At 45.4% G+C, this 10003-nt stretch overlaps 1 protein-coding gene and 1 pseudogene across 2 annotated transcripts in view; both read right to left on the bottom strand.

Moving 5' to 3' along the window:
* Window positions 1-10003, bottom strand: part of DYM (dymeclin) — a 315716-nt gene that overhangs the window by 87904 nt on the left and 217809 nt on the right. The window lies entirely within an intron of this gene.
* On the bottom strand, window positions 1025-3249 carry LOC105978628 (annotated as a pseudogene).

Raw genomic sequence — 10003 nt, forward strand, 5'->3', positions numbered from 1 at the left:
TGCTCTAACTACGAAAATATTTGATTTACAAATAAGGAATCCTACTTCGCGGAATTTCATTTATCATGGTAGGGTCTGGAACCGATTAACTGCGATAAACGAGGGTTCACTGTACTCCCAACCGCTCCACAAACTGATCCTCAGTGACGGGCCCATCACCCTCCCACCAACTTTGAAGGAAACCACTCAAGACTTGTCTGCTACCCTGCTGCACTCAGGAGAAGCAAAGTAACCGAGTCCCGAGGAACCCTGAAAATAGACTTTGACTCAGGGCACAGGGCTTGGCACCCCAGCAGATCTGACTAGAAAACACTCATAAGGGTCAGCAGTCAGACCTTGGATTATTTATGTTTTCTTTTTTTTTGCCCTATGTTTAGCTAGATAGGCAGGACAAACAATCGCGGGGAGAAAACAACAGGACTTGGTCCTAGGGGGCCATGGGAGAGGACAGGACAGGAAAAGGGATCAGGGAGCCAACAAACTCAGGGATGAGGGAACAACAAGAGATCTAACAATTATGGCAAGGAGATGTGGTATGGTTTAATCACATGCACTGTATCCAAGAGGAATTACTGAGAGCCGAGTGGAGGGTGAGCCTGATAGTGGGACAAGAGGTAGGTGAATGGAAATAGAGGAAGAAGTGGGAGGCAAAAGCCATTTACAGAGGTATAGCTATAGGCATGTATCTACGTAAATACAGTACTGATAATGAATGGGACAGAGACCAAGGTAGATATGGTATAGTATTATGACAGCAGACGGACTCTGGGCCTCTACTCAAGGCCTCCCTAAACACAAGAACACTTTGTTCTGATAACCCGGCACTCTTTGATACTCACCTTCCTGACATGATCACTGAAGACAAAATGGGTGCATAAGCAAATGGGGTGAAGAAAGTGGACGGTGCCCGGCTATCAAAAGATAAAGCCTCTGGGGTCTTAAAGGCTTGAAGTTAAACAAGCAGCTTTCTTTTTGTTGTTGTTGTTGTTATTAAATGAGTCTTTCTTGTTTTCTTTTGTAGTTCTTAACTTGCTGGGCACTCCGCTGCACCACTGCTGATGTCATCTGTGATATTATGAGGGTGGCGCCTATCAACACTGCAGCCACAGACCGGGCAGTCCCCAGGGTCTCTTTAATAGTTCCAGGCAGTTCTCTGGCCACAGATCGGTGCCGCATCTGGCACGCAATGCCGACGATCTTATAGAAGGTGACGTTCCCATTGTGTTTAATGTTTTTCTGCTTCTTTCTATCCCTGGGTGGTTCCTTGAGGGCTTGGATGGTGAGGGCAGAGGCAGAAGGCACCGCTTCAATCTGGGCTTGTCTGTTCTGAGTGGTCCATTTCACAGTAATCCGTAAGCCCTTCCCATCACTGGTTGCCTTGGCAATGCCATTACCAACCTTCTTTGGAGTCAAACCCAGGGGGCCGATCCTGGGGGCCAGCGCAGATGTGGCACCGACTTCCCCACCGGTGCACCTTAAGTACACCTAGGGCGTGCGGGCTGCCAAAGCGCCACAGGTCATCTGGTCCTCCCTCCCCATCTACGTGTAGGGAAGCGGAGGCCCAGAGAGTGCTCAAGACACGCGACCAGGGCCGCACCGCACCCTGATCGCCAGCAAGCAGCTTTCTAGCACGGAAGCAAAAGAGCCCACATGGAAGAAGCACACCAGTCTGTGTGATCATGAGGTGTTGATAGAATCAAGTATCAAAAGATCCAAAACAAACAATTATGTTGATGTGAACAAGTGGGGGCTGAAGTGGAGACCCAAAGCCCATCTGTAGATAATTAGATATCCCTCCACAGAAGGGTTGGCTTACAAGGAAGGGACAATTCAACCAGGGTGCAGTATAGCACCAAAGAAACACACGATTCCTCTAGTTCCTGAATGCTGTCCCCCACCCCCCACCCCACCCCACCCCACCACCATGACCCAGTTCTACCTTAACAAATCTGGCTAGACTGGACTACACACATTGGTACAGATAAGAGCTCTAGACACATGGAATTCAGGACAGATAAAACCCCAAGGAATGGTAGTGGGAGTAGAGCTATAATGAAGGTAGGGGGATGGTGGGGAGGGGGAGAAAGGGAGAACCCATTACAAGGTCGGATATATAGCTCCCCCCAGGGGGACGAATAACAGAAATGCGGCTGATGAAGGGAGACAACAGACAGTGTAAGACACGAAATAACAACAATAATATATACTGCATTGAGGATTCACGAGGGTGGGAGGGGAGGGTGGGGAAGAGGAGCCGATACCAAGGGCTCACGCAGAAAGAAAATGTTTTGGAAATGTTGACGGCAACATATGTACAACTGAATAATGGACTGTCATAAGATTTGTACGACACCCTGCCCCCGATAAAATGATTAACCGCCCCCCCCCAAACCTTGTATGATACCTTCTAAAGGGAGCCTTTTATTTATAGCATTCTGCAAAACTGTAAGCTGATACTTATTTTACCTCTAATACGTTAATCTTTGTGCTACCTACAAACTGCTGCCTCCAATTCCTAAAGACAAAGTCGGTCTAATTTTCTATCTGCCAAGGAGCAGCTTCACGCATCCAGGCCGACTACTGCTGTTTAACTCTAGAGCACAACCATTCACAATGGATGGGTCGCAGAAACCATCGTTCACATGACATGCAACACGAGCGGGGTTTCTGCTCCTTGTGCACCGTAACAATCCTAGGCAAATCCCTCTCTCTATATTGCCTAGAACATAGTCATGAAAATGGTGAGATAAGAAAATGATAAAGCTGAGGAACACTAAACCAATCCGAAATGACTTGACAGTACATTTTATATATAAAGAAATCAAAGGAAATAATGGTAAAATAAGTTGCTAAAGTGTACAGCAAACTAAAGGTAGTTAAAAAACTGAACTCAGGTCTTCTAATTTGTAGGCTACTGCTTTATGCAAAACTTTTCTGGGTCACTGCTCAATTAGCATCTGTTCAAGATCGTTGTAAATATGAACCAGATCATCTCTTCCCTGGTCACAGAGTGCCCTGCGGGAGCTCCCTGAGGGTCTGGCCTCGGCCGTTACATCCCTGCTCACCTGATTAGCACACACTCTCCTAGATATCGGGAGGGCTCACCCCCTGTCCATCCTTGAGGCACACAGTCCACTGACCACCATTCACATGCCACCTTCCCCATCAACAGCACTCACCACCCCTCTAACTGCTTCATGTTCCCATGAGACTTGTTAGTAGTTTCTAACATCTCACCCACTTGTTCATGTATTCGGGCACCCATCTCATCACTACAGATCTCCCTTCATTGCAACAGAAACTCTATCGGGAAGACTTCGCCTTTCACTGCCGTCTTCGTACAGCAGAAGATTGCCTGGACCGTACTAGGCGTCCATCACATTGCTGTGAGTGAAGGCATAAGGAATCCGAAGTGCAGAACGTGTCTGTGTATGTGCTACACCTTCCATACGGCAATTTGCCGGCCTGGAGAAGTCTAGAAACTATATAGGAAGGATGTACAATGAGCATGGGACACATTCAGATTTGGACTGTCTGACAAGCTAGTATGGGTTTAATCAATTGCTCCCCATTTGATTCAGACTGATGGAGATCCTGTGTCAGAGAGAACTGTATTCCATAGGGATTTCAAAGGCTGTGTGTGTGTGTGTGTGTGTGTGTCTACGTATACCAGCAGGCTTTTCTTGAGAGGCTCTGTGGGTGGACTGGAACCCCCAGCCTTTCAGTGAGCAGCAGTGTGTTCACTGTTTGTACCACCCAGGGAGGGTACAGGTTTTAAAGCACAACATAGTAAGGAAACAAAGTTACTCCTGTAATAATCTAAATCCACTGACTAGTGTGAACCAGCTGTGTGAGAGGATTAACAGGGCAATGACAGAAGGCACCGTGCGGTTTAAACTTCACACATGACCCCAAAGAAGATGAGTCATTAATTCAATCACTATACTGATCAGCTAATTGTAAAAGAAACCAGGGACAGACTCGTTTCAGAGTACCGTATGGTAACACCTTCTTCATGACCTCAGTTAAACACATATTTGGGATCACACGGGGTTCCAGGTGAAAGACTCACTTACGTGAAAATAAAGTAAGGAAGTGTGCCAGCACTATTGATCACTCAACAAACACACAAGGAAACTTTAATTCTGTGGTACCAAGTACAGTTAAGGACTAAACCTCTAGCTTAGCTATCCAGAATAAGCTATCCAGAAATCACTGTTTTGCCATTGAGCTGAGAAGCAACAAAGCTCACATGGAAGAAGCACATCAGCCTGTGTGATCACAAGGTGTCGAAGGGATGAGGTATCAGGCATCAAAGAACAAAAAAATCCTATCATTGAGAATGAGGGGGAGTGTGAAGTGGAGACCCAAAGCCCATCTGTAGAGAAGTCACCGGGAGGAGACAAGCCAGTCAGGGTGCAGTGTACCAACAATGAAACATACAACTTTCCTCTAGTTCTGTAATGCTCCCCACCTCCCCCTATCATGATCCCAATTCTACCTTACAAATCTGGCTAGACCAGAGGATGTACACTGGTACAGGTAGGAACTGGAAACAGAGGGAATCCAGGGCAGATGACCCCTTCAGGACCAGTGCTGAGAGTGGCGATACCGGGAAGGTAGAGGAAAGGTGGGGTAGAAAGGGGGAATCGATCACAATGATCTACATATAACCCCCTCCCTGGGGGACGGACAACAGAAAACTGGGTGAAGGGAGACATCGGACAGTGTAAAATATGACAAAATAATAACAATTTATAAATTATCAAGGGTTCGTGAGAGGGAGGAGCAGGGTGGGAGGGGAAAATTGAGGAGCTAATACCAAAGGATTAAGTAGAAAGCAAATGTCTTGAGAATGATGAAGGCAACAAATGTACAAATGTGCTTGACACAACGGATGTATGTGTGGATTGTGATAATAGCTGTATGAGCCCCCAATAAAATGATTAAAAAAAAAAAAGAAATAAGTGCTTTGTTGTATTAACAAATAAATCAGGACAAGTAATATCCTTTAACTATGGAAGCTTCAGGTAGCCGACAGAGCACACAGTGCTTTGTCGTTCTGCCTCCTGAGAGTGAAAGGGTGTCTCCCGCATTTTGGACATGTTGCCAGGGAGACTAGTCCCTGGAGGAGGGACATCTTCCTTGGCTGAGAGGAAGACCCCTGGTGAGGTGGACTGACACAGTGGCTCCAACATGGGTTCTGCTGTGGATGGAGGTGCTAGGAGTCAGAACCAAGTCCACGGCACCTGCACCACCACCTCCGCCCAAGCTGCACCACTTCCCAGGACTGCACTGTCCAATCCCCTCCGCAGAAACGCAGCTCAAATATGAATACATTAAGAAGCCATCTGGGATTTAACTTCATCTCCAGTTACTGTCCTCCTCCAATCGGCCCCTCGGTCGACTTGCGCTCCGGGTTGCTCCTGGCTACCCTCTGCATCTAGATGACGAGGATATTCCTGTAAGGATTTCCCCTTCCATGAATTTTCATGGAAGGGCCCCTTCCATGATTTTTTCAGAAACCATGAAATTTCCCAGAAAAACAGGCTGAGTGGAATTCTAAAATACAATTTGTTTTCAGAAATTCAATCAGCTAAGGAAAGAGCTGCATTTCCACTCACACAGTGAGTGAGATTACTGGTCTTTTGGGGGTCCTATTTGGAGAAATGAAAATAAAGTGCCATTTATAAAACATTTGCAGCTTTGATTATAATCAACTATAATAATAAGATACCAACTCAAAAAAAATAATTCCTTTCATTTAAACCTCTTTTGTGATACTGCTTTTTAATAACCCTCATAATGGCCGAATTAAAGGAGCCTGGCTGAAATCCTTCATCCCACATAAAACAAACATTGCCTTTTCTTCTGAGCTTTGTTTTACAAGCTACATTGTTTCCAGATGTCGCTGGAGGGGACTACGGTTTTAAGAATTAGATGCTTAAAACAGACAGCTGCTTTCTATTTGCCATGTAAATCAAGGATAAATCAAAGAAAATTCCAAATAGTAGACTTCTTTTCTCCCTATTAGGAACTGCAAGCTCAGGCAGAAAGGGAGAGAGGGCGAACACAAGCGGGCGGATTTCCTACACCAATAAAGGGAGATACGGAGACACCACGGTAAAGGGAGTTTGTGAGTCAGTGCTTCAGAGGTAAATTCTTTTTTCCACTCGTGCAAGAAGGGAAAAAAAAATAAGAGCCTGTGATCAATGATTTTAATAAATCTATCACATGTTGCTACTGAATGTAGTAACATGCATGCCTCCCACCGCCCCCTCCCTTTGGATTCTTTATACTGGACTCAAAGTTAATTAATCGTTGCCAGATCGCAACGCAAGCACATCGGCCCTCCTTTTCTAGACCACAGGAGAATCATAAATATCATTAAGTATTTTTAATGACAGTTCTGAAACAGCATTCTCGGTAAAAAGGGACAAAAGACAAACTTCCTCTGAGGGAGTAAAGAAAGTTCTTCCCCTCAACTGACGGGTGCTTTCAAACAAACAAGCAAACAAACAAACAAACAAACAGGCAAACCCTCCAACTGCATATAGTCATTGGAAACATTTATCTTGAGAAATGCTGCATCTCTCCGAATATTTTTGGAACTCTGAATTCTGAAGGCTATCTAGAGACATGCTACAAAACAACCAAGACAATCAGTCTTGCTCTGCTAAAGTCGGTCCTGGTTGTAATGGAGGGGGTGGAGGCGCAGGAGGGGCACTTGCTAGAGGCTTTCTTTCCATTTTAAGGTCAACTGTACGGGGACAAGATGCATACAGAAACGTTACCAAAGCTGACCCCCAGGTGGCCAGCAACCGTATGAAGGCATGTTCAAGTTCATTACCAATTAAGAGAAATGCCAATTAAAACAACGATGAGGTACCACCTCACACCGACACTCTTGGCAAAACTCAGAAAAGATTCAGTGCTGGCGAGGACGTGGAGCGATTGGAACACTCACCCGCCGCTGGTGGGACTGTGGGGTTGTTTGTGCCACCACTATGGGAATCAGTGTGGCACTTCCTTTAGCAGACACAAATACAAGTACCTTATGATCCTGCAATCCCTGTAGCTGGGTATATAGCCTAAAGAAATACAGAACAAGACAGCCAGACGGACATACGCACACCTGTTTATTACCGCCGTTTCCATCGTAGTGAAAGCCTGGCAACAACCTAAAGCCCCGCCTGCAGAGGAATGGATCAGCGCTGGTGCGTTGATCCAATGGGAGAGCATGCGTGCTTCAGGGAAGAGCGTCCAGGAATACTGCACGGCCTGGCAGAGCGCAGTGCTTCGCAGTCAGACACCAGGATTATGAAAGGAGAAACAGAGAGAGAGAAGTGGTTTCACACCAGAAGATAGGGCTGAAGAGGCCACGGGGAAGGAGTGGGGTCAGAGGGAAGGGGCAGGAAACTAGAGAGGGTGGGAGGAAGGACAGGGGGATGAAAAGGACCAGTCATCGTTCAATACCCAGTTATGGATGTTATGCCTGATGTCAAGTGTGCAGATGGGCTGCGTAACTACAAGGAATACGCTTTTTAAAGCCAATATAACAAAAATAACTGTTTAAAATGCGAGTAAAGGCTCACAGCCTTAAACCCCCACCCACCCCCACCCCCGACTCCTTACCCCTCAGATCTAGATTCTGGGCTGAACGGCTAACAAAGGAGGCACAAGAATGGATTTCGAGTTTGGAGTGACATTCGAGTTTATCTCCCACATTAAAACACACAAACAGAGTCACCTGTACTGAAGAAGAGACTTCTGGGAACCCAATCAGTGAGGGGCTTGGGACCATAAGTGAAAAATAAAACCAGTTACAAGATTTAACTGATGGTTTTTTTTAACACTAACGTTTGTTAAGCAAGTAACAATAATAATAAAATTATTAATCCCCCCTGCAAGAGCCTCCTTTGGAGAGCTGGTTGATTTAAGGGGATAGCTGGTATTTTAGGGCGCATATCTGATGGCTCCAAAAACAAAGAGAAAGACAGAGACATACTGGAAGGAAGGGCCAGAGTTGGGGCAACTTGAGCACTATGATGAATCACAGCATTGGTGTAACCCCAAGAATGAACTATGTGCCCACGAGTCGACACAGACATCAGTGAATGATGGCACAAACAGACACACTGGGAAGAAGCACGAACCAGTGGAAGGAACGAAGGACCAAAATCACTATCAGAATGCCACCAGGACGACAGCTGCAGACAAGACCCACCAACGGACGTCAAAATCTGTGGGGAAATGTTGAAGCAGAAATAAGACCGTGCATAGAACGCCCCCATCCCTCACTGTGTGTTCATCACTAAGGGAAAATTAGCGAGTTTACAGTCGAGCATCTTGGCAGACTGACCTTGGTGAAAGTGCTCCGAGGAAACATCACCAGTGATGACATTACTAACACCTTGTATTCCCTGAGGACATAGAGCCTCAGCAACATCCTTCCCAATAATGCCTGACTCAAACGAACAGCTAGAACACCAGACAATCACCGTGGAGGAAAAGCTACCAAATACCAAGGTCCTGGAAGACAAGGCAGCTGTGACAACAAGGCAGCGTGGGACCTGCTCTGAGACCCCAGCAAAGTCTCACCATTGGTGGTACCATCCAAAGGAGAGAAGCACTTTAGCTAAAAACACTGTACCAAGGTTAATTTGTTAGTTTTTACAAATGTTCTCTGGTTATGTAAGATACTAACAAAAGGGAACAGCTGGGTGAAAGATACATAGAAATTCTTTTGAAAACTTGTGTAAAGTCTAAAATCAAGGCAAAATAATAAAGAAGGAAGAGTGGGAGGGAAGGAGAACTGAGAGGAAAAGACAGGTGCAAAAAGAACATCAGGTAAAAAGTGTAAGTTCTCCTTTTTAAAATGCTGGGACCCTTCAGTCCAACTGTTAACCACTGATGAATGAATGGTTTCTTGTGCACCATTTCAGAAAAAAATTCAATGCATACTTTAAAGCATCCATGTACCTACATGCTCTCTATCAGGCAGGGGTGTCAAACCGGCGGCCTGTGGGCCGCATGCAACCCCCGAGGTAATTTTTTGTGGCCCATGATGCTCTGAAATAAAATGAAAACAGAAAAAATTGTTATGAAGAAAATAGCGCTTAGGGGAGATGGAGGCAATACTGTACACACAATTTCCTCGTTCTCCCGTTCACTGCTGAAGACAAGTAGACACGTGGCCCAGTGCCTCTGCTGGGGGCTTGTGGACGTGTGTAAACGCGCTGCCGCAGTTCCGGCGACGTTTGGAAGCGATCTGTCTGCCACTCTCGGTGTCACGTAATGTAAACAGATCCCAATAGCGAAAAGGTTAGAAAGAGCACTCTGGGTTGTGCTGTCATGAATCATACCTAGCAGCAGCGCTAGTTAACAGTTTTAGAGGGAAGCCATTACGATTGTGCATCACCTTTGTCAGCTGTCCAACATTTTGTGTTTTTTATTAGTTACTTTGTTATATTTTCCGGTCGCAACATAAGAGGTAAGTGAAAACTAGTAGGAGGAAAGCGCTGGCAAGTTTCGGGTAAAAAATAATTATTTTAGTTTTATAAATACATTAAATAAAATGTTTAAATAAAATCAATTATATAGTGTTTTAATTCTCATATCCATATTCCTGAATCCTCACTTCGAAATATAAATTTAACAAAATTTGTAAATGTGATGAGGCCCACGTGAATCTTGCCTGTTGCACCAAATGGTCCGCGTTTTAATTGAGATTGACACCCCTGCTCTATATGGTACTCTAACTCACTTTTATTTTTATGTTGATTTATTTAGGATACACATCTTTTTATATCAACCCACACATATTAACTAATTAAAACAACACAAGGCTGCTGTTTTCTGTGTCCCCAGTGGATGGATGGAAGGGTCAGTCCCTGGGGCAGAGGGGGTTCCAGCGAGCCCCTAACTGAAACGCCAGGGGGCTGAGCCCATCAGCCTCTCCAGGGGAACAGGAGGAGGAGGAGGAAGAGGAGGAGGAGGAGGA

The sequence above is a fragment of the Echinops telfairi genome, unplaced genomic scaffold (assembly GCF_000313985.2).
Source record: "Echinops telfairi isolate 266 unplaced genomic scaffold, ASM31398v2 ScPeMD7_7400;HRSCAF=8409, whole genome shotgun sequence".
Lineage (NCBI taxonomy): Eukaryota > Metazoa > Chordata > Mammalia > Afrosoricida > Tenrecidae > Echinops > Echinops telfairi.